General features: G+C 35.5%; 1 long non-coding RNA gene across 2 annotated transcripts in view; it reads right to left on the bottom strand.

Moving 5' to 3' along the window:
• Positions 1–25,225, bottom strand: part of LOC140331121 (uncharacterized) — a 46,194-nt gene that overhangs the window by 15,911 nt on the left and 5,058 nt on the right. Inside the window, exons 1-2 of one of the 2 annotated variants that reach the window (XR_011920862.1) lie at positions 24,978–25,137; positions 2,082–2,189 (exon numbers count right to left, since the gene is read on the bottom strand). This is a non-coding gene — a long non-coding RNA (uncharacterized lncRNA). Of the gene's footprint in view, positions 1–2,081; positions 2,190–24,977; positions 25,138–25,225 lie in introns of those variants that run through there. The other variant, XR_011920863.1, reaches the window with a different exon arrangement.

Here is a 25,225-nt window from a genome sequence, read left to right as displayed (position 1 = left end):
CAAACCAGATGCCTGATGTTCAGGTGACCTGATGATCACCAGGGTGCTCAGGTGAAAAGGCCAGTCTTAGGGGCACACTGATGCAGGGCCTTTTCCTCTCCACACATTCAAAAACAGAATGCTACCCATCATCTTAGATAGCCACTGCAGGGACTTCCACAGACACACTAAAACTGGCCCCTCTGACTCCTGTAGGTTTTGCTAATCCATGGATGATTTACAGAATTTACCTTAATACCTGCATGAGTGCCTCATATTCCTATTGGTGCTGACAGGAGCATTACTTAGTGAGGTGACCGAATGCTCCTGTATCTGCTGCCAAGATGAAAGAATGCAGCCAGAAGCAGACCTAAACTTAAAAGTTATATAAAGAAAAAATATTAATGTGAGATGGGTACCCTTTTTTCACCTTTACAGCAGGCTACGTCAACCAATCTTTTGCCTGTGCAGAGTAATATACAATGACATAGCCAGATGAAGGAAGAAGATGGAGGAAGATGGCAGCACCTGGCGCACCGTAATAGATGAGAATTCCAGGACGACGCGGGATCTGATCAAGGACTTCTCTAGCGCTATTGAGGGATCTGAAGAAATAAATGCAATTGTGTTTTTTCTTTTAAGTTTAAGTTCTGCCTAAATATTTAGGAATATGAGCTTTTCTTTATTAAGATTTTGTTGTGTTATTCAAGTTAGAAAGTGTACAATATTTTTAGCATCCCAGTGAAACATACTTTTCAGTATAATGTATCTGCTAAATAATAATTTACATTAGAAGGAGGTCAATTTTAAATTCTAAATCTTTAAAATGATGTTTTTAGCTCTGCGTTAATTGCCAGGGCAGTTAGCAGGAACATCTATTGATTTAAATGTTAAACATATGTGAATAGACAATGTCACAACATTTTAAAAATTCCAGCAGACAGTTTTGAAAAATTGTGGTGGCAGCTGTGCTTAAACTATTAATTCCAGCAATTTGACAGGCCTATTTCCTCCCTGTAACCTTTGATAAAACTTTCATTTGGTAGAACATCGACCTGTTATGTGTCCAGCTATTTCAGTCATTTCTTTGAATCCCTAGACATTTTATTAACCTCCCATTTACCCAGCCTATAATCATCTTTTAGAAAACCCTGCAGATTAGCAAAATTAAAAGTAGATTTTGCCTTTATTTTGCCCACTTTATTTGAAGTTTTGCTGGATGTTGGGGAGGTACACTACCCGAGAGTCTTTAATGGTAAAATATGTTTCATAGATCCAATGTCTTCACATCACATCACAGGATCTTCTTGTTGTTTGTTTTTATTTATTTTATGTTATGGGAAATGCAATGTGAGAACAGATGAACAGTTACAGAATGGCAAATTATATAAGGAAGATCTTGTTATTTAGCCCCTAATCTACTGTATATATGAAGCCAGAGGCCAAAATATTCCATTAAGCTCCTCGTCCTATTACAAGATAGTATTTAGGTGCACATGCAGTTACACTGGGACAAATTGATAGAGCAATGAAACTAATGCAACCTCATGCTTTAAATAATTATTTCTATTCCTAGCCATGAAAATTGTGTGATCTATATTTACAGATTAATAAATGCTTTTGAGAAGGCATTTTGAGTTCTATCTTCACTTAGTAAAAACTGCTACATAGAGAGATCATTGTACCATAAATGAGGACAAATCCAAGACTTCAAAAATACTTTGTAGCAGACAAATGGTAAAAGCTAAGATAACCCATAAGGTCTGTTTATTTAATATCGCTAAAAATTCTTTGAAGAGAAAAATGTGTCCAATAAACTAAAATAATAGGAATAACCAATGGGACCACATTGCCCCAAAGTGCATAAGACAAATGATAGTGTGAGCATGGCCTTATTCATTTTATCACTGACACCAATAATTTTCATTTTCTCCCTACTGATGGCTGACTTCAAGGTACTTCCCCTTTCTACAGACAGTTTTTTTTAGTTTGAGCGACCACAGGAAATTAGAACTTTTTTCTTCCACTGACCACTAATGCCAGACATTTTTCATTCCCTGTCAACAATGCCACAAACCACTAAAGATAATGTTTGTACTTACTACTGATGCTGGGCATTTTTTTCACTGACCTCCAACACTAGGTCATATTTTTCTCATCACCTTCTGGGACTTTAAACAATGAAAGAACATCCTAAACTAGATCAGCACCTGAAACACAAGAAAAAAAATCTGTTTTAACAAGCTGATCTTTGTAGTGTTACTTTAAACTATACCTTTAACTCTTCGTCATAGTCCCAATACTACCAATATTATTATCAGTTACAATTCTACTAATGTTGAATATTTTATTATCTTATTTTTTTCATCATTAACTTTATTTACCCTGGTATTTACTTATTTGAAACATACACTCATCATTATTGGTAGTTGAATAGTTTAGATTCTGAGTTCACATGACCTGCCCACGCTCAGGGTCATCCAAAGACATGCTGCTGCATTGACAAACTGGTCTTCATTTCTACACAGGGCTGCAGCCATTATCAGTATATAAAATATTGCAGCATTCTATATTCCAGTATAATAACAGATAGTTACAATTATAATAGGGCCTTATTTATTAAGGCTTCCCAAGGCTGGAGAGGATACACTTTATACACATGATACATATGGACACAATTAAACTATCCGAAACTAGTTTAAAAGCAAACAGCTGCATACATTTCCGTTAACACGTACCACGTCCTTTTCTGTTTTAAAATGTTTATTTATAAATATCTGGTTTATAAAACAGAACATATTTTGGCATATTGAGTGCGTGAGAAATTCTGTTCCAGTCATCATGAAAACATTAAGCAAGAATGATAATAAAATTTAATGGTATTTCTGGTGCTAGTAGGTATACTGCTAGTAGTAAATCAGTAGAAGTGGTTTCTGTGCTCTTTTCACTCATCCTTAGCAGTGAAAATATTTCACTGATAGTGTTGCATTTTAAAATATTTTGAGTTCAGAATGTTTATTCCTAATGAACAGCAAAGATATGAACTGAATTATAAGCCCTCAATTTATTTGTGATGTCCTTTGTTCAAATTTGGTCAGCTTGTTTATTCATGTGTAAAGAAACAGCTTACAAGTCAGATATCTTGTATTGGAAATAAAGATTATAAGAAGTCAAAATTCCTACAGACAAGAAACAAAACTTTACTCTTTCATCCAGTCAGTATTATTGAACTTTCTCATTCAAAGGCGTCAAGGTTTGAGTTTATTTGGTTATTCAACAGCTGACAGTGAAAGGAAGCAATGCAGCACATGCAAAATGACCATCGCTTTTGAAAATGTAAAGAGTTAAATGAAGACTGACTGCAGGGTGATATCTTTCACCTAGAAAAAGCACTAAGAAATAAAACCGTTAGATAATTAGTATGATAATTCATAAAGTAATAAGCCTCTGCCAAGTCCATCTATGTTAAAGTAATACAGTGTATTAAAGAATACGCTCTGGGCCCAGAGTTGAGACCTTGATGCTACAAAGTAAAGTGCCCAAACTTTTCACAGGTGATTACTTAGCATTTTGTACATTAAAACTATTCCTACATTTCAGTCCAATTTTTTAACACTGTAAACACTGTCATGTATCACATGTGACAAATTCACTTGAATCTGGATAACCTTTTTTACAAGTTTGTTGTGCAAACACATGCAATACATAAAAAGGAACATCAAACCTTGCTATCTATGCAATGTTTGATGTCCTCACATATCGCATACTGGGAAGTGCAGTAAACCACACTGCACCACACATAGTGGGAATGAGCCCTTAAGCAAAAAGTTACAATTCTGAAATTTTCAAAAAGTTCAGATTTGTGTGATTAGGAGATTATTGTAGAAAAGGCCTTAACTGTATATCTTTGTAAGCTTTAGTTATCCTGCATTCAAGTAATATCTTGTATTAGCATTTGAGTTATTTGAATTTGATAAATAAATGAATAAATGCTTTACCATGAGAATTGTAATATCATATTTGCTTTGCTTTCTATTTTTCAGTCAGTCCTTTCTATGTTTTCCAGTTGTATTAAATAGTTTTCCAAATTTTATCAAGAAAAAGTATAATTAAAAAAGACTAAGTATTTTTAACAAATAGTTCAGGCTCACATAACCCACATAAGACAACCTTTGATTATGTGGTCACAAAATTAGAATGTCATTTGATTGAATGCCTGCTTTGGAAAACCCAGGAACTTCTTGGTCAAACAATCACACAAGTGATTGCGGATTGTAGCACAAAGCTCCAAATCAGTGCATCATAGGTAGTAATACAGTTTATCTCCTTTGGACTTTGAGTAGGAAACTGCAATTAATTACACAGGTCAACAAAAAATAGTTTTGATATTCATCAGAAACAGCAAACTTTTTTAAATAGTTTTTCAAGCAGATTTTAGATCTGTTTTCAGATCTGTTTTTCTCTAACAACTACAGTTCCTGAAATATGAGTACTATTATAGTTAACATTGTAAGTGCATGTATTTTGTACTAAAAGATAAGCACCATTGAAGTGAATGGTAATACAGTAAAATAAGGCACACTGTGGTATAGATCTACTGAACAGTGTCCGTCAGGTACCATTGTTTCTTCAGACATGCTTAGAGTATGATTTTCTAGTGTACTCTTTGTCTGGATTGTCGCAGTACACCATCCAGCAGTAGTCAGCCATCATACTTTCATTCCCGAAACCTTGGTAACGGTGATCCATTAACTGATTGTCCTGGTGAAAATATTCTCCTTGTTCGTCACTCACCAGATCAAGATTTGAGTGCAAGAAATGTATTTTTAATGACGTGACAACCCAGTTTCTGGTATAAATCAAACAGATTCTGTACTCCTTCCTTGTATGCAGGAGACTTGTGGTTGCCCAGGAAATTTTCACACAGCCACTTGAATGCATCCCATGCTTCTAGCTCAGTTGCTGAGGGAGATTGTTTGAAAGCATCATCCTGCAAAACAGACTTGATCTGTGGCCCGATAAATATCCCTTTCTTTATTTTTGCAGTGCTTATGTTGGGAAACTTCTCAACAAGGTACTGAAAACCGATGGAGTTTGATTTACCCATGGCCTTTACAAGGTTCTTCATCAAGCCTAACTTGATATGGAGAGGTGGCAGAAATATTTTATGCGGATCAACCAGAAGGCAGAAACTTGACACTGCTTGTTCCAGGTCTTAAGGTATCTCTTGGTAGCCAATCACGCTGACATAATGGTCTCCCATAGATCGGCTCTCCCACAGGCATAGGAAACAGCAATATTTGGTGAATCCTCCATGCACATCCATCGGCAAGCCAATGATCTTTAGATCCCCATAAATGTTCCACTGGTGTGTTTTATGCTGGATTGCTTCAAGTAGTAACTTCATGTTGTCATAGGACTCTTCTAGGTTAAATGAATGAGCAATCAGTAAACTTGGTTTGGAATTACCATTATGCAGTGAGACTGCTTTCAAGCTTCTTTTAGAGTAATCAATGAAGATACGCCATTCAGATGGAACATGCTCTTGTGACAAACTGTTAAAAGAGTACATTTATATCATGACAGTAGCACAGTGAGCCATCACTAGTGAAGAACGTTGTCAAGTTAGAATTTTGTTTTCTGTAGTGAGTTACAGTTACAACCTTTGCAAGCAAGTGCTTCTGTTTAAACTTTGAAGCAAGAAGTTCTGCTTTGTCTTTGGAGAGATTTAGATCACCAACGAGATTATTCAGCTCTGCTTGTGTAAAGGTTTCTGGTTCTGAATCTTCATCAGCCAAGAAGTCAGGATCAGATGATTCGGGGTTGTAACTGGCTGCAACTTCAGCGCATTCCTCATCACCTTCTACAGAAGCAAGTCCATCATCTGATGGTACCAGAAGTGGCAATAAATCATCATAGGGAACAGGCCTAAATGCAGAATCGAGGCTGGGATATACAATTTTGAGCTTAGTTTTACCTGAGAATCCACTTTTGTTGACGTGGCAAAAATAGCAGTTGATTAGATGGTCCCGCGGTTCTCTCCACACCATCGGGATTGCAAATAGCATTGCTGCTTTATGCTGATTTATCCAGTCACGCAGTCTGTTGGAACAACTGGTACAGATGACATGTGGAGCCCAAGATTTATCCTGGTCACTAAGTGGACACCCGAAATATAATTTGTATATCTTTTCATGTTCTGTGGTAATCTGGCAACATTGTGCTTTCATTGTGAATGAACCACACACGAAACAGAAACTGTCTGGATCATTAAGGAAATTTCTAGGCATGATAACAAATTAAATCAATCGCACTTAATGCGGTCTCTAACCTTCAAAAAAGAAAACTGCTGTTAAATGTTGTAATATGTTAAGGCTATTTATAATGAATTTCACACAGTATATAATTAGCTGCTTTACAAAAACTAGGCATGATAGGGAAAAACTGAAAACAGATTTGAAATCCACACCAAAAATACTACAGAGCCAACATAACATTATATATGATGAAAATAACATGCTGACCTATGTTATACATTGTTGCAGTTTATGCCCTGACCAACACCACCACATTGTCATTGATAAGTACATAGTCATGGGACAGAAATGCTTACTGGATTGCTTTATTCTCAATATCTTGTGCAGCTCTAACCAAAGATTTAAATTATGGTATACTTCATATTTATCATTTGCATCTGGCACATGGCATGTTTCAAATCAGCAGCTTTCTTTAATTCATTCTGAAGCTGTGATTTGAATAGAGGGGAAAAATAGGGAAGCCAGATTACTTAATGAGTAACTCCGGAGAGACATGTTCCTTTATTACTGGCAGAGCTGTCTAGCTTTGTCAGTAATACACAATCTGCTTCCAAACATGCAAGCAGTGAAAGGACTTTTGTGAAAACTACTTTTTAAAGCAGGATATACCTATGTTAATGTGAAAAAGATGGCATGATAATTTTTTAATATTTAGTAAGCCAAGCATCAATAAAGTGTATCTGAAGGGCCACAAATCAGGAGTACAATTAAGAGATAGGGAGTCTCTGTAACAAGAAATGTGTGAACGAGGCCTTTCATTGCAGGATGCCCAAACAGTATACCGTTTTAAAATGAAGATTCAAAAAGATAAAACTTGTTTTTACAATTGCTTTAACACAGTGTTTCTCAGGAGGTTGCTAGGGGTTCCTTGAGCAGTGAGCAATCTTTGCTTCTCAGGCCAGTAGGCATTCCTCCCATTGACCACCACACTATTGTACTGTGACCTATGATAATATTACCTATAGCAGGGGTACCCTGAGGACCTGAAGGTGATTTCAAGGGTTTTCCCATGTTAAAAAGGTTAGAAGCAGCCAGATTTACCATTTTAAACAGAGCCATCACCAATTTTAAAAATCACAGACCAATCAAGTATTTTAAATGGTTAATTGTAGTCTTTTTCCTTTTATCTTGCCTTCCTACATTATATAGCCCTTTCCTCTTCTAATTTCCAATACCTGCCTCTGTTTGGCCATCTTTACTCTCTGTGCTTATATTACCTTTCTTGTAGCTGCCTAAAATACATTAGATACACCCTGTTCTTATGGGAACAAGGTTTAGGGTCTAAAAACATTGTATCTTTAAAGCATATTTGAAATTTTAATGAATAGGTTTACACACTAGAGAGGATACTCTTTCATCCGTGAAGCTGGGTAATCCAGCAAACCTGGAATGGATTTCCTAACAGTCATTAGCTATTTGTTAGCAAATATTTTAAGTCCTGGACCAGATCCATTCGAGGTTTGCTGGATCATCAAGCTTCACTGATGAAAGTATATTCTTTCCAGTCTTGGAGAGCTTTAATAAATCATGGTCAGTGTATACCTAAGCATGGCAGCAAGCTGAACCAACTAAAGGCTAAAATGATTATTAAAACCTCCCTAGTTTTAATTTGAAAGTCTTCATTTTATTTGAAATTCCCTTTTTATCAGCTTGTTTATGTAACTATAGACAAACATTTTCAAAATCTTGTAATCATACATACACAAGAGCCCTAGAAGCATACACCTAATAAATTCTTAAGAAAGAATAGAAGCTAATTATTGGTGATAAAGTTTACTAACTAAACTACCCATAAAAATAAAGTTGGCCAGTGTTATTCCTTTTGATGGGTGAGCAGTGACTAATGTAACTTTTAGTAAATCGTTAAAATAAGTTTAGCCATAAGAATGAACAAGGTGGAGCACAATCTTGGCCAACGTTCATGCTTCTTTGCTACCTATACTAACTACCCTAGTAGCACCCCATTGTGTGGATAGGGGGACCGCTGTACACATGTCAGATTTTTGGCCAGGAAGAGCATGACTGTTTATCACCCGGGCAACTATTATCTGACGTGTGTACATAGCTGAAGTAACTCACAAAAGCTGTCCTGAAGCAATGGTTGCTAAAGATGAGGACTCCTCCACCAGTGGTGTAGTGAAAGTGAAAACATTTGCTAAATAATAGTAAATTATTTTTGGGACATTAATTCCAGATTTGCTGGATCATCCAGGTTCTCCGATGATAATTTATTTTCTCCACTCTTGGAGAACTTCAATAAATCAGGCCTATTGTCTACTTATTTTGCAATAGATTGCACACAACTCAGATTATGCTAACCAGAGTGATCTTTCTCAGTTTAGCCTAATTGCCATGTTAACATTGAATGTTTTCAATTCTTGCATGGAATTGCACTTTAAATATGTTTTAAATGACTAATTTAAAACAAGATTGCAGATTGGGTATCTTGATTTCTCTCTGTCATTGTACAAGCTGCAAACTTTTTCAGGATTTACACCAGAGAAAGCCAGGCAAAACGTATTTGCAGGTCAGTATGGGCAACCTACAGGTCAAGCACTCATGAAACCATCATTAAATAGAGAAGGAGATTAGGAATATTAGCTAGTAAACTACAACCAATGAAAAAGTTGAATTTATTAAAAAAAATGCAACAAAGGTCAATTTGTTTTTCAAACTTTGGAAAACGTGCAAGGTACTCTCTTAGATTTCTTAGAAATATGCTGCTCTCTTTCCACCATTGTGTCTAAGGCCCAAATTGAAGTGATCAGCTTTAGCTAACTTTTTCCTATAAATGTGCACACTGAAGAACCCAGTAGGGTGTGGATGATATCAGTACTACCTGGTTATTACTGCCATCAGGTACCCCCTCAGTTTAAATTATCTTTTGTTAAAAGGCCAACTCAATTTACAATGTTAAAGTAGGTATGCATATTACACAAACAGTGCAAATACGTCCATGAATGCTCTTACAAATATTAAATATGCTTTTGGATTTAATGCTTCTGTAAGAGAGGAACTTGTTCAATGTTTATCAGCAGCAAACCTGTATGGTATGTTTGCATTCAATTGAATGTCTTTGTGAGTTCCTTCCTTAGGATCACAGTGGAATTTGGCTTCCTCTTCGATTTGCAAATGCCAAGTTTTTGTGTACTGTAGAAACGGACTTAATTTGTGTTTATGAGATGCCGAGAGATTTATTACATTTAGTAGGCTGTGTTAAGATGTTATTTAGAAAAGAGCAATACAGTAAAATAACAGAATATAATATTATATTAACTAATGTCAATGAGTTAATGCATGGTCAGAATGAGAAAATAATTGTTAGGTGTAATAAGCATAATCGAGCCTGCTTTATTAAAGCTCTCCAAAGACTGTAGAAGATAGACTATCATGGATGAACCTGGGTGATAAAGAAAACATGAAATGGATTTCCTAAAATAATTTGCTTTATTTGGCACATGTTTTCAATCAAAAGCCTAATATAGATATCTGTTGGACTTCAGGGGATTGTTGCTGGAAATGATTGTTTCCCAAGAGAGATAAATGAATGAGTGTTGTACACACTGTTCTGTTTAATGAAGAAGGGAAGGTGGATGACAAGTGAGAAGTACTCAACTGTGCAGATAGGGGGACCGCTGTACACATGTCAGATTTTAGCCCAAGAAGAGCAAGACTGTTTATCACCCAGGCGATTATTATCGGATGTGTGTAGATAACTTAAGTGAATAAACTCTCCTGGAGCAATGGATGCTAAAGATAGAAGTTGCTAAAGACTCCTCTGCCTGTGGTCTTCAGATTTCAAAAGAGACGTGACCCTTACACTTTGAGTCTGATTTGTTAAAGCTGGATGGATAGACTATAATGGGAGAACCTGGGTGATTCAGAAACCCTTGAATAGATCTGGTTCTGGATTGAAAACATTTGCCAACTAATAGCAAATGATTTGTAGGAAGCCCATTCAAGATTTGCTGAATCACCCTGGTTCTCCCATGATTGTTTACCTTCTCCAGTCTTGGAGAACTTTAATAAATCAGGCCCATTGTCTACCTATTTTGCAAGAGATTGCATAGAACTCAGATTAAGCTAACCAGCTAACCAGAGTGATCTTTCACACCTTAGCACAATTGCGGTGTTAACATTAAATGTTTTAAATTTTTGCTTGGCATTGCGCTTTAAATGACTAACCTATATCAAGGACACCTATGCAGGTTAGGTATCTTGATTTCTCTCTGCCATTTTACTAACTGAAAATGTTTTCAGGATATATACTAAAAACGGAGAAAGCCAGGCAAATAGTATTTCAAGAAAGTCAGTATGGGAAACCTATATATCTCAGTATTGGTTTTCTTTTAACAGTTGATATTTCACCAATAAATAGCAAGTGTTCCTATTCAAATATTTTACTGAGTAGACTTAACCTACTTTCTTTTTTGGATCAATAGGCCAATCAATATTTTCTACAGAATGCATACCAGAATGTGAAATGTTTTACATTTTATTTGACTTGCCAAAGTATTTTGTTTGTTATTAAATATTAATATGTAGTGCATTTATAGGGCATACTTGCATGCCTGAACCATGTATCCCCAGAGACTTCGTGCCCTAAAAAGAGATATGAAGATTACCATAAGTTGTACTATAGCTGAATTGTAAATGTTTCCCTGGTGATTTTCTATATATCATCATTATAACACACCTATCATTTATATTTTGAGTGCCATTTACTCCAGATATATACTTTCTGCTTAGTTTAAAGCAGAGGAAGGGCTTTGTATTACTGATCTATGTACATTCCACAGTTCTTGAAATTCTGACACTATTTGCACTATTTCTTGAAAAAATAGAAGAAAAATAGAAGAACTCCTATTTGAAAGATTATTAGAGGTTGGGGATAAAAAAAATTTCTTCAGTATTAAATAATTACTGTTACTTAGACGCTAAGACCATTGTACTGTACGGCTCAACCACGCTCTCAATTGCATCTCCTCTACCTAGGAACCACACAACAGACCCATGAATGACATTGACACTTGTTTTACCGCTATGATTTACAAGCATGCAATAACTTACAGTCAGAGTTCACATATAATGGCCTAACAAGCAATTCAACCTTGACGGACTTTCTGTTCTTTTATCCTTTTTACTTCAACTTCAAGCCAATGGCAGGGCACAGCCCGTGATAAGAAATGAACTGTTTTTAGGAACACGACAATGACATATAGTAACTGTCATGCAACTAGACATGAGGTTTTATTTTATGGCTACCAAGGTTTCACAGCAAATCCTGAGGGTTTGAGATTTAGGGTCCTAGCAAATGTATTTGCATCATTACATAGGAGACACTCTTATAAATCATAATGAACTGCATGACCTTTAAGCTATGGTTGGCAGATGTCGAAAGGTCAGTAGGGGATCTTTTGGATAATCCAACCACCTCAATATAAAAAGGGGAAAACAGCTGTAAGCTGCTGCTGTAGAATCACTTAGTAGACTTTTCTTCAATTCCTATTGCCAGGTCTTTGGAAAATAACCCCTATTTCTACAAATTTTTAAGGTTTTATTACTTTTTGTGTTTGGAGTCAGCTGTCACTTTTAGCTGCTGTTTTTGTTTATAGCAAGCATTTCTTTTGTATTTGTGAGCAACATATAGAAGGATTAAATTTATTTTTTGGGTACGTCACTGTTTTTAAGACATTTAATTTAGAAGGAAAGAGGAAGCCATCACTAATTTACATATGTCCACTGTTTCCTGTGTTGATTCCACATGGAGCATAATCTTTCATCTTCTGTCCTTAGTTGAGCAATTTGTTATTGGTGGCCAGTCAGCCACATTTTCTTCTGTTTTTTGCCAGTTTCCAATAAACACCTGATTTATTAATTCAAAAGGGAGCAGTACCCAGGATTATTCCCTTAAAGTAGAGGTGGTTTACACTATAAAGAAAGCACTAGCACTTAGGAACTAAGAACCTTTAAGGCTAAATGTTCAAATTCAAACTACACTAAAGACCCAAGTCATGTAGGAAACATCTGTTCCAAAAAAACTAAATAGTGTGCCTCAGTATTATGATGACCCTGTAACTTGTCTGTGCAGAACAGATTGTTGCCCCTGTGAATTGGGCAAAATCATACCAGTTCGGTAAATAAATATAGAATAAAAGTATATAAGGCCGTTTTCATACCTGATTAGTCTTTACATGTTAATGTGTAAGTTACATGCACTGCATTAAAGTGCACATTACTGCACTGAAAACTGAACCTGCCCTATATTTTTAAATAGAGATCACCACAATGCAGGACATTGTGCTGCAGTGTGTTCTAGTAATGCATTGGTAAAACACAGGTTACTGCAACACATAGCTGTGAAGCTAGCCTTTATGTACATCAGTTTACACTTGCATTGTCAACAGGTTCAGATAACAAACAATAGCTATGTATAGTATCTACTAAAGAGACTAAAACAATTAAAAGTTAAACAGGTTTCATTCAATCCATCATTCCTTTTTATTGTCCCTATTGTTAAATTTGCATTTATGTTGCTGATAAACAGATGTAACATATGAAATATGTAAAAACATAATAATGTGTTATATTTTACTTGATTAGGTGATAAATGGCTGATATGTAGGAATATAACTGCTAAATCATTTACACTAAACTGTGTATAATATAGTATTATTAATGTGCTGTCAATTGAAGATAAATATTCAGCATTTCTTTAAATCTGCTCTAATAAAAGTGATTGGCAGCATACAGAAGAACTGATAGATGTTCACTATGGGATTACAGAGGTTTGAATGTGAGTTTACTACAGTCAGCAGAAGCAGGATCCAAGTTGCCACTCAGCAAATACACAGAACACCAAGCTGGCTGTGCTCGTGTAATTGGTCAATTAATCAGTTATTGTTTAAAGCTGCTATTTGAAGCAAACAAACAAACTTTCTACCTGTCTGAGTGTTTATTTTTATTCTAAATTGTAATTGAAGTAACCTTGTTCTCCTGGCTGTTCTTGATATTATCTAAAAAAAAATTGGTTAAAAAAAAAATGCAAATTTCATAATTTCTGCATCTCTTCTTCTATGTTCTATCTCCTTCTAAGCTATGCATACAATACTAAACGGAACACTTTGAAAAAAATTTGTAGTATATAGTATAGTATAGTATATAGTAACTAAATCCCAATCTTTACATTGGATGCTCTTCCACTGATTAAGCACTGGCACTGACACTTACAGCTGACTTATTTCATGAAACCCATTAAGACAGGTTGTCTCTGAAATTTATTGTAGTCTTTCCTAACCATGTTTTCATGGCAACTCTATGAATTCCTAAAGGTTGCTAGGAGTTCCTTGATCAGTTGCTAATTAATCTCCAGTCTGCCTGCATAGGTCTGGCAGATTTACAACCACTTTCAACATGTCTTGCAACCAGACCTTATAGGAGGATAGGGACCGTATTGGATAGGAAATGGGGCAGCATGCATGTGTGCCCCCCTCTCCTAGCCAAAAAGGTCTTTTAGAATCTAGTTTCCCAAAAAAGGAAGGGGGCAAAGAGTATGTAGCTCCTCCAGAGCCCACACCTGCCCCCAGCGGTGGCAAGGGCCATTGTTGGGGCAAAGGGCTTCATTACCATAAAGTATACTTTTCATGTAACAACACCAGGAGTGTTGTGTTACATGGCAAGTATACTTTAGCGTTTGGCAAACAGGGGTAAAACATATTAACAAAGGATGAAACAATAAGGAAAGAGAAGAAAGAGGCTTTTTGTGGCAATAAAAAATAGAGTGTCTTATAATAACATAATTAAATCTATAATTGGTGCTCCTAGGCTATTTGAATTTCATATAGAACTCCTATGCAAAGCATTATAACACAATAACAGACATTCTTTTGTCTCAAACCCAACACGTTTCGCCTAGAAGGCTTCCTCAGTGGATATGGGAGACATGCATGGGTTGCACTGGTTCAATAAAAAATATACAAAACTTTGTGTAAATACAGGTATATATTGCTAAAGCCATAATAAATCAAATATAATATATATATATTCACAATAGAGATGATCCCCTTAAGAAAGCGATTAACATAAATTGGGACTAAGAAAAAATAGAAAAAATATAAAGAAATGTCATGAAGACTAATCAATGGTTCAGACAGTCATAGGTGATATGAAATGTGATATGGCTGTTATTAACATATTAACAAAGCAGAAACTCTCAGTGTCAATTTATACTTTCTTTTTCATTTTTTGAAAGAATTCAAAATAATTGTGCAGCTATGATAACTTTATTAAGTTTTATTTAGCGTGTTTTGTATTTGTGTTTTTTTCCATGTGTTATTTAGTGCTTATGATGGACTTTTATAAAGAACAGATATATGGTTAAGAACAGCTCCATAAACCCTTTAGGGGACATTTAGGGTGCATCAAAACCTACAAAGCCAACAGAAGCAGAATATGGGCATAGGGTTCAATGCCTTTTAGGCCTAAATTGATCTAATAATTCTGGAGTTTAAATCTGAGCACAATTAATGTCAAGAATAAGCACCCATATTACATGAGAAAACCACCAATGTCTGCAAACCATTGAATTTGTTTAAAAAACAAACTTAAAAATTTATAGTAAAATAGGACATAATGCAAAGCCTTCAATGTTAACCTTTTTTCAAAACAGCAAAACAAAGTAGTTATTAAAAAATGTTACTGAGTGATACACTAAAGAAATTATATTTTGAAACTGTAAAAACAGTGTAACTATAAATGTATGTAATTGAAGGAGTCTATTAATGTTTTCACCACAATTCAAACTTTATCCAAAGAAGATGCTGGGAATAAATACCACAATTGTTTTGGTGAACAGTTTATTTGCTGACCTTTGATAACTTAGTCCCTAGTAACATTCACAGCAAGGTCAAACTTTCCACCTATTTACTCTAGTTGTGTAAAATCCTCCTCTACGTAGTGCAGTGTCTGTAAGTAAGCAATACCAAATGATTTGTCACTGAACCAAAGCATGAAATATTTTAGCTATCCATAGCCACAGCTTACATGAGTAATACTCATATGAGGCTGACTAGCACAGCTGTAATTGAGACCAAATCCTGTTTTAATGTCTCATCTTACACCACATGTAGCATATTAAATAAACAACAATCTTGGCCAACACCATTATGGTTTTCTATCTGTTTAGTTTGTATATTCCTTTCCTGTTTGGCTAATATACCTACATGTTTTATACAGTGAATATAGCTCATGGCAGCTTTCATAACATGACTATGGACTTTGAACCGCACTGTGTAATATGTCAGTTCCATATAAAAACTGTGTAATAATAATGATTATAATTAGATTTGAAAAGTACTTCTAAAATAACTGCTAGATTGGAATTGCTGACACATTGCACAAACAACAACACTCTAAAATTAAAAATAAAAGACTTGTTTTTAAAAGCTCCGATCATTTAGGATACACACAAATTCTGTTAAACAGTTTTCTGGATGTTAACAGAACCAAGTGCATAGATACATTACACCAAAGATTATTAAATCACTTTGTAAGACAAATCTGCCCTGAGAGAAATACATAGGTTACTGGAAGCCTGAGAATCAGCAAACAACCTTTTAAGAGGGAGGTCAGCAATGGCAGTCTACATATTTCGCATAACCACTTTCCATTAAGAAAAAAAATTGGCATTGCTATTCCAGCCTTCCATTCTAAAGTGCTTGTGAGAGCCCTCTCTAAATACTAACTAAAAGCTCAAGGCTGTTTATTTTAATCACAGAGGTAGTAAATGATTATACCACAATGGGGAGTATGAGCCTATATAACTGGAATATTAGTTTAAGCATGCATAAATGTAAAAAAATATAATATATTGCAAATTACAGGTCTTTAGCTGTGGTGGACCTGTCTAACAAAAGGTCATATTCATAAAACAAAATTGCATATTTTCCCATATTAGGTCTAATACCAAATCCAGGATGTATGTTCACTACAGCTTCATCCTTAAATGGTATTGTTCGGTTGTGCATCAATTGCCATTTCCCAGTTACTCCATCCACATACCAACACAAGTTACCTACAAGTCAACATCTATGTAATACCTTTATTTTTATTTATATGAAATACTTGTACTTTTTCTACCAGAAACAAAAAAAAGAAATGCCCCTACATTTCTAGCACCAGCTTTACTTTTTCTTCCTTTAAAACCTCAACCTAAATTGGCCTGTGCACAAAAAATAAGATAGACTGTTGGGATTGATATTCTCAAAAATATGAATACACAAAATATTGATTTTGAACCTTTTTATAGACAGGCTCTTTTATCACCTATATAATAATTATAACAGGCATACAAGTCTGTTTAATAATTTTTTAATTTAGGATTTGCACAGTTTATACCAATATGTTCCTAATTTGATTCAAAATTTTAACCCATGTTATTGTTTTTCAAATTTAGCAAGCAAATGGAATAATTTATGTAATTAAAGAATTAGTTACTCTTTAGTTAGTCACCCACTGGATTCCTTTGCATCTCCTGTTGCTGTCATTCTAGAGCATTGGGGGTTTGAAGTCCTCTTGATGTGTTTCAATTACTCCTATTACATTATTTTTAATATAAATCATTCAAGGAGAAAGGCCCACAAACACAACAATTGTGGCAGATGTTTAAACATGGAAACCTAAGTACAGACATCATACTATTAAGTACCTGACAAAGTAAAATCAGATGGTTTAACTCTTTAGTGTCTACCAAAAATTGAAACCTGAAAGCTAAAATAACCCTTAAAGTTACTAAACATGGGTTACTCACACTACTTACTTTTTTTGCTTTTGACATTTTTTTTCTAACCCAATTCCCTTTCATGTGTTTTGTTGGTCTGTCTGATTGATTTGCTGGAAAAATAACTATGGAATGTACTTCATAAGTATTAGGCAGCTTAAAACATCATTTGAACTTAACAGCAAGGCCATGAACATAATATTATTGACTGGCATTTGAAAATGGAGGAAAAGGGGAGTTTTTATGGCAGTAGTATTGTCTGTACATTTCCAAATTATTAAACAAATTTTTGACCATTCTTAGATCATCCTTTTCAAAATAAACATTAAAAATACATCAATCCAATGAAAGAACAGCTTCTACGCGTTTCTTGGAGCATGTCCACTTCTTCAGGAGGATTTATTGCTAAAAATCAAAACGTACAAATAAAAAACTTTCAATAAGTATCACACATAAATGTTATATAATTTAAAATTTCTATTTCTTACACTTACATAATTGAACACTCTCCTCATAAATATAGGGAGGAGGACACACAGAGGAATACACAAGAGGATACAGATCTCACCATCCAGTTTGAAGCTTTTCTTTTTGTAAAACAATATTTGTACGTTTTAATTTTTAGCAATGACTCCTTCTGAAGAAGTGGACAAGCTCCACGAAATGCTTAAAGGCTATCTGGGATTTCAATTGTTTTGAGAGGTTGATTGAGATTTCAATTGTTTTGATGTTCTTTCATTGGATTGATGTATTTTTAATGTTTTAAAAAAAAGGATGTTTTTATCTAAGAATGGTCAAAAATTTGTTTACTAATTTGGAAATGTACAGACATGAATACTGATATAAAAAGTCCCCTTTTCTTCCATTTTTCAAATATACATTTAAATTTTGTGATGAGCAGTTCTTAAATTTATTGAACTTGCATTGTGGTAGTCTTTATGCCTATATTTTGCAATATTGACTGGCAGCTGATTAGTCTATTTAGGCATAGATAAAGATTATATATTTGAGGAATAAAGCTAGGAAATACATGTCTGCAATTGCTTGCTATCATTCACAATGCTAAAGTGAAATTCTGGAGTTCTCTAGACAGGATTAATAAGGGATAATGGGATCCTTACATGATAATAACACTTCAAATCCTCTATGTTTAACAGCATAAAGTCCACAGGCCTCATTTTTTCATTGTGTTTTTTGAAAGTCATCTCTCTGCTCATATTGTACACTGTAGCTTTATTATTTTGTCTGTTCTAACGGTGATTATGAGCAGGCTACTGTAATGAAAAGCAGATGCAGAGTTTATGCTATATCATATCAGGATGCTGCAGTCTCACTGTATTAGGTGTTTGTGATCCAGTTTTGTTTCTGCTGTCCCACTGAATAACCGATTTATTACAATTTTGTTAACTACTAATGTTTATTAGTAATCTTTAAAATGTATTCTTTTAATATTTCAAGTTTTTTTTATGTTTATTAACTTGCATTGTGCCTTCGAAGTTGTTAAAAAAAACTGCCATTCTTCAGGATGAGTCAATTTCAAAGCACAGACCACCCCCTTTTGTATATCATAACATTTTCTTCTTCTAGAAGTGTATATTTGCTGTCTATGTTGGCCTAGCTCCTTTGTCCCTCTCCTTACCTTCCTACATAACCTTTTATAAAGTGAAGGAGAATACTATACGGTGTCACTTCCTTGTGCCTGCTGCAGACAACATATTCAGCATGGTGGCACCATACCACAGTCACAGATCTATACAATGGAGGCTTTCATATCCTTAACATACGTTAAATGAACCTATGGAAACATTGTTATTGAAATCAATTGTTTTATATCAGTTGATAGGCTCTCTTTACCAGTTAAAGTGGACCTAAACTCTAACATCAGACTTATTATTAGATATCTATTCCCATTTACTTGCTGGAGTGGCACTGGTTGTGTCAGCTTGCATTCATGAGAAATGAAGCATTGTCATCCTTGATTGATTTTGTCATCCGCTCCCGACAATCTTTTCTGCCTACAGCCCTCCCTCCCTGCTCAAGTATCATCCCATGACTGGGGAAAATAGAGAAAATAAATTATTATTATTTTTCTTAAACAGGATTTATATAGCGCCAACATATCGCACAGCGCTGTAAATTAAATAAGGGGTTGCAAATAACAGACAGGTACAGTCAGTGACACAGAAAGAGAGGACCCTGCCCCAAAGAGCTTACAATCTAGGAGGTGGGAGAAGTATCACACAATAGGAGGGGAGATATGGAGTGGTGGGAAGTACTGAGGGTTTTAAGAGACAGAAGAAGACAGGTAGGCAAGTTTGAAAAGATGGGTTTTGAGTGCTCTTTTAACAGCCCTAGTAATCCTGTGTGACTCGGGGTGGATTTTACCTGCAAAAAGCGGTAATTCCGAGTCACACTCGAGGTCGCTTTAAACTTTAAAAAAAGCCCACTTACCTTGCTCCGTCGGCGTCCCCCGGCATCCTGCTGGTCCCTACAGTCCTGGGGACACGTCCTCCTCCTTCGATCTCCAGCCAGCGAATGCAGAGACTATATCCGGGGTTTCCCAAAGACATTGGTGCATGCGTCGGTGCGGGTGAAAGGATCAGCGGGAAATTCAAAAAATGTTGTATTGGATTCAAAGAAACCTTCAAATAATATATATATAATTATATATATATATATATATATCTATATATATATATATATATATTATACATGCTACTGTACGTTTATATTACATGTTTCACTATTTTTTATTTTTTGTGTTTTTTTTATTTAAAGTTTATTATAAAATTTATTAAATATTGGACATATTTTGGTGAGTTGTGTCTATAAATTATAGCAAGAATTAGAACGCTAGGGGGGTTAAATGAGCAGAAAGTAGGAGCAAGCAAAATACCGTGTTTCCCCGATTTTAAGTCATCCCCATTAAATAAGCCACCCCCGATTTTTGAAAAAATAAATAAAATAAGACACTCACCCGTGAATAAGACATCCCCCGATATCCGATCCTGTGTGTGTCTCCTTGATGCTGGCTGCAGTGTGTGTCTCCTCCTGGCTGCAGAAAAGTTTACTTTTCAAACTGAAAGTAAAAAGCCGACACACGCGCCCCCGCGATTCTGAACCAGGAAACATGCTGCTGATCCCTGCCTTAACAGAGTTACCTGCCCTAACGGAGATCCCTACACTTAATTACCGGTAAGTGAGCAGAAGGGGACAATCAATGGCATAAAGTGATCAGAAGGGGGCAATCAATGGCATAGAGTGATCAGAAGGGGACAGTCAATGGCATAGAGTGAGCAGAAGGGGACAATCAATGGCATAGTCAGAAGGGGACAATCAATGGAACATGAGTGATCATGAGTGACTTTCAACAATAAATGTGTACTGTAGTCTTCTTCATGGAAAAAAAAGACATCCCCTGAAAATAAGACCTAGGGCATATTTTGGCATTTCATAAAATATAAGACAGTGCCTTATAATCGGGGAAACAGGGTAGGACGAGGAAGACCATTCCAGAGAGTCGCAGCGGCGCTAGAAAAGTCTTGCAGTAGTGCATGTGAGGAGGTTATTAATGAGAAATGCACTTAACTTGCTGACCATTCAGGACCATTCAGGCGTAGTTCTAAACCACTCCCGCTGCCCTGTCAGTAAGCAAGTTTAGTGTTTTTTTCTCTTTGACTGATGATGTCAATCTATGAGCCCCTGTAGTCTCCTCCTACTCTTCTTTGCTGTGTCCCTGAAGTGGAGTTTAAGAGGTGTAAACAAGGAGTTTAGGTCTTCTTAGGTCACCTTTAAATACCTGGGCCTTTTTCTCCATGAGGAGTGTTTTTATTCTTTTTGGAATTGTCCAATTTAAATTTAAAAGCATAAAATTCTTAATTGTATTTATGTAGCCAAAATTGTTCATAAAATTGCTTGAAAGTAGTAAGGTGAACCCTTTCAGAGCCTGTGCCAACAGATATATCTTATTCTGTCCCTCCCCTGTTATTAAAAAAACATAATAAATAGGGAGGGAAAGGTATAAACATGTACCAAAGATAGGCTTTGAGGTAGGCTTTCCCAGAGTTCCATGGAACCCTATAGATTTTTTTCATATGTTGCTAGGGGTTAAGCAATGGGCGGTGATTTATCTCTTACCCACATTGCCTACCAATATAAGTAGGCAATTTGCTATTGTCAATGTAAAGAATTACTACAACAAAAGAATAACAGGTACTGTAAACTGTGTTTTCCCCACTAAACATGGAAGTAAAATGTCTTTTCTCCATTGACCATCAATATAAGAGTGCATTTCTATACTGAAGACAAGTGCAAGGTGATAATACAGTTCCACAGTCTGTGTTTCCTCTTTGCCCGTTATTCTTTATTTTATGATGATTATTAATTATTATATAGAGCAAGAGTACTTTGCACAAAATATTCTCTGAGTTTAAAATGTTCTAGCTATGCCATAATTCTTTATTACTTAAAACATTCTACTTTTACACTAATGTACCATAAACTGTAAGTCATATTTATTGGCAGGGTTCCCTGACACCTCAGGTTGAGAAAGGCTGCTTTAGAATAACCAAGTTATCTTTGTGGGAAGTCGAATTTCACATATTCCTAAAAGGTTCCCCTTCTTAATTCCAGTTACTTTATCTTACAAATGGAAATGTAACATTCTCATAATGTACAATTTATTGTTATTTTCCAAACTAAGCACTTTCTCAAACCCTAGACAAAATAAAGAAATACATTTTCAGATTTCTACACTAGTCAGCTCTAACCTTGATTCATCTTATGTTGACCTTGTAGTAATTTCTACATCTTAGATTCTGTTTCTGAAAAATGTTAAAAGTAAGAGCCCTTAGAACTACCAGTTCTGTGAAAACGTTGCATAACTCTGTCAAAAATGTCTGATTATATCAAACACATTTGGAGAGGCATGTGGAATATTGGATGAGCATGTGAATGTTGCCAATGCCTAAGATGAAAAAATAAAGTAGAAACAAAATATAATTTTATATTTTATATAAATAAAATATAACAATATAATAAATTTGCAAATTGCAAAGAATAATGCAGTGCTTATTTCACAAATAACAGTCAAAACAATGTATAATGTATTGTGTTTCCTTTACTATAAATCAAGGTAATCCATCTCTTGATTTATATAATCAGGGCAACAGCTAACCCACAAATCAATCCTGCTTGTAAACCTCAAGACTTTTTTTTTATAACCACATTACAGTATTCAACAACAATGAATGACAATAAACACTTACATTAATTTAAAGCTCTCATACCATTGTATATAAATTTTACAAATTTGTGTCTTTTGGAATCACTAACATTTTATCACATCATAAGGCTGAATTCAAACTGGAGGGAATGAATGGGGGCTGCCATGAGCATTACTAATACGGCCGCCAACTGTAACATGAGCAGAAACTGGTTCTTTTTGAACCAGCGCTGTCAAGCAAGTGCTCCAGCAGCTAGCAACATGAAAATCTCATAACTCACTAAATTATAAAGCAATAAATTATTATTAAATTATTGTAGGAGTATATTTATAAAGCAAACCAAAACATGGCAGATTGATGAGCAGTGTCAGGGGACTGCTGTACACATGCCAGATTTTTGTTCATCATGACCAAGAATTATCTGATCTGTGTATGTAGCTTTAGAAAAGCTTTTTTTTGCACAGGTAGGACTCAACAATTAACAGCATTGCTGGAGTTTACGTGTGTGCTTGCACCATAATGTAGCAAAGAGCTGACTGCTTCACACCAACTGTCGGCAGCATGGTGGCTCAGAGGTAAGTGCTCTGGCCTTTGCAGGGCTAGATCCCAGGTTCAAATCTCAACCAGGTCAATATCTGTATAGAGTTTGCAGGTTCTCCCCGTGTTTGTGTGGGTTTCCTCCAAACATATGCAATTAGGTTAATTGCCTGGCCCCCAAAGTTGATCTTAGACTGCATTAAAGACATATGAGTGAGGTAGAGACATTAGATTGTAAGCCCCTTTGAGGGACAGTTAGTGACATGACTATAGACTTTGTACAGTGCTGCCTAAAATGATGGTGCTATATAAATACTGTGCAATAATAATACCAACCTTGATGAAATCTGTAGAAACTCCCTATTATATTTCAAAAAGTAAACTATTGTTAATTTCTAATAGTAATAATGATACAGCATGTAAGAAAACTTCACAGCAAATGAAGATAGTGATGACCCCTATTCCCAACTGATCACCAAGGGCACACAGTTGAAAGCAAACTACTGTAACACTACTGAGGTATACAGATATACCATTTAAAATGTATTGAAGCCAGAAGAGAAATGAAAAAAACATAATTAACATAATTTAATTGCATAAGAGTACATTAGAGATTTATTAGTCATCATTGCAGAGATATATTGCCGTCTGTCAGAAAATTAACTTGTTTTTAACATAGTTGTCCTTTAAAAAGCAGTTGAACTCTTTAGCTGTTCTTCATGGTAGACTTTTATATTATTTTGTACAGAGGGATTAATGTTATGATGTGTTGTGTATGCATTAAGGATTAAACATCATCCTTGAAAAGTTATCTTTTACAAAAGCAACCAATTATGTTCCAAATTTCCTATAGATTATTGTCTTGTAAATAGTACCATTATGCAGAAATGAAATGCTGTTTTGCATTTTTGCATAATGTATGGGAAACAAACACCATAAAGGATTATTTGCTGCCCAATAAACTTTTATTTTTTATTTATGTGTTGCTGAATCATTTGTGAGTAACAAGAAGTCTGGTAATTATAAGCATTATTTACTTACATTTACCTATTCTTGGATAGCAAGGTGCCTGTGGTAGCTAACAGCCAGAGACACTGGTGTTGATTTATTTATGGAGTTTGGATAGTTCACTTAGCAAAGGTAATTGATATTCTACTTCTTTACAAGGAATGCCTAGCTTGTGTAAAGTAATGTAAAAAACAAAAAACATTTTTTTTTTTGCAAATGATTCGATATCTGAAGTCTGCAGAGGTTCACCTCATTTACTGAATCAGAGTCACAATTCAGTTTGCCAAGTGAACAGCCTATATTCCTTTAGTAATTTAACCTCTTTATCTGTGTAAATTAGCCAGGTATTTAGTACTCCCTTCATTTTACTCACAATCCTCACTCAACCCAGAAAAAAATAATGTGGGTCTGTATGGTTGTTTGCTATGCACCACTAAGAAAGGAAAGGATCAGTACTTTGTTACTGTTGTGAATACGACCCATGCCAGCTGCACAATCCTCAACCTGACAACGTCCAAGAAATAGCCAGCAGTTTTCCTTCCATGGGTCCCTTCCAGTGCCGTTTCTTTCTATAGGTAGTGTAAGCAAACCTCTTAGGCTGCTGATAAGCAATGGGTGCCTACACTTGCACAGACATGCTAAGACATCACTGCCCTTAGCTATCCCTATAGGTGTTCACTTATCAAAGTGAATTAGCACTCTCCAAAGGATAATTCACTTTACTTAGTGAGTGTTGTGAAATTTTTGGAGTCATGTGCATGTAAATGTAAAAAACATGATCACCACTAATCCACTAAGCTAAGGTAAATTTATCTTGCAGAGTGAAGCAATTCACTAGCAGTTCTGTCAAGTTTTCATATGTGACTAGGATTAAAGGGAAAATCTAAATGTTTGAGTAACACACTTTTGGGAAGAACAGGGCATGAAGCAAAACTTCCTCATTGGAAAACCCAGATGGCAAAAAAAACCCTGATAAACTTTAGCCCTTGACACAAACAATATATAATTCTGTTTTCCTGGGAACACAATTAATATTAACTGTTCCAATCTCAACTTTTGTTTTACTATGGAGCCCTCTAAAATCAAAAATATTGTGAATAGCAACATAGTTTGCTCAGTGGCTAGCACTCTCACCTTTGCAGCAGTAGGTCACAGGTTTAAATCCCAGCCAGGACTGCATGGAGTTTGCATGTTCTCCCTGTGTTAGCGTGGGTTTCCTCCAAGTACTCTGGTTTCCTCCAAAAAAAATGCAGTTAGGTTAATTGGCTTCCCTTTAAAAAAAAATGTCCTTAGACTGTATTCAGGACATAGGACTATGACATTAGATTGTGAGCCCCTTAGAGGAACAGCTACCGTGTTTCCCCGATTTTAAGTCATCCCCA

Source organism: Pyxicephalus adspersus, chromosome 5 (assembly GCF_032062135.1).
Source record: "Pyxicephalus adspersus chromosome 5, UCB_Pads_2.0, whole genome shotgun sequence".
NCBI lineage: Eukaryota > Metazoa > Chordata > Amphibia > Anura > Pyxicephalidae > Pyxicephalus > Pyxicephalus adspersus.
Note: the sequence above shows the minus strand (reverse complement) of the source record. Positions and strands in the feature narration are given on the sequence as shown.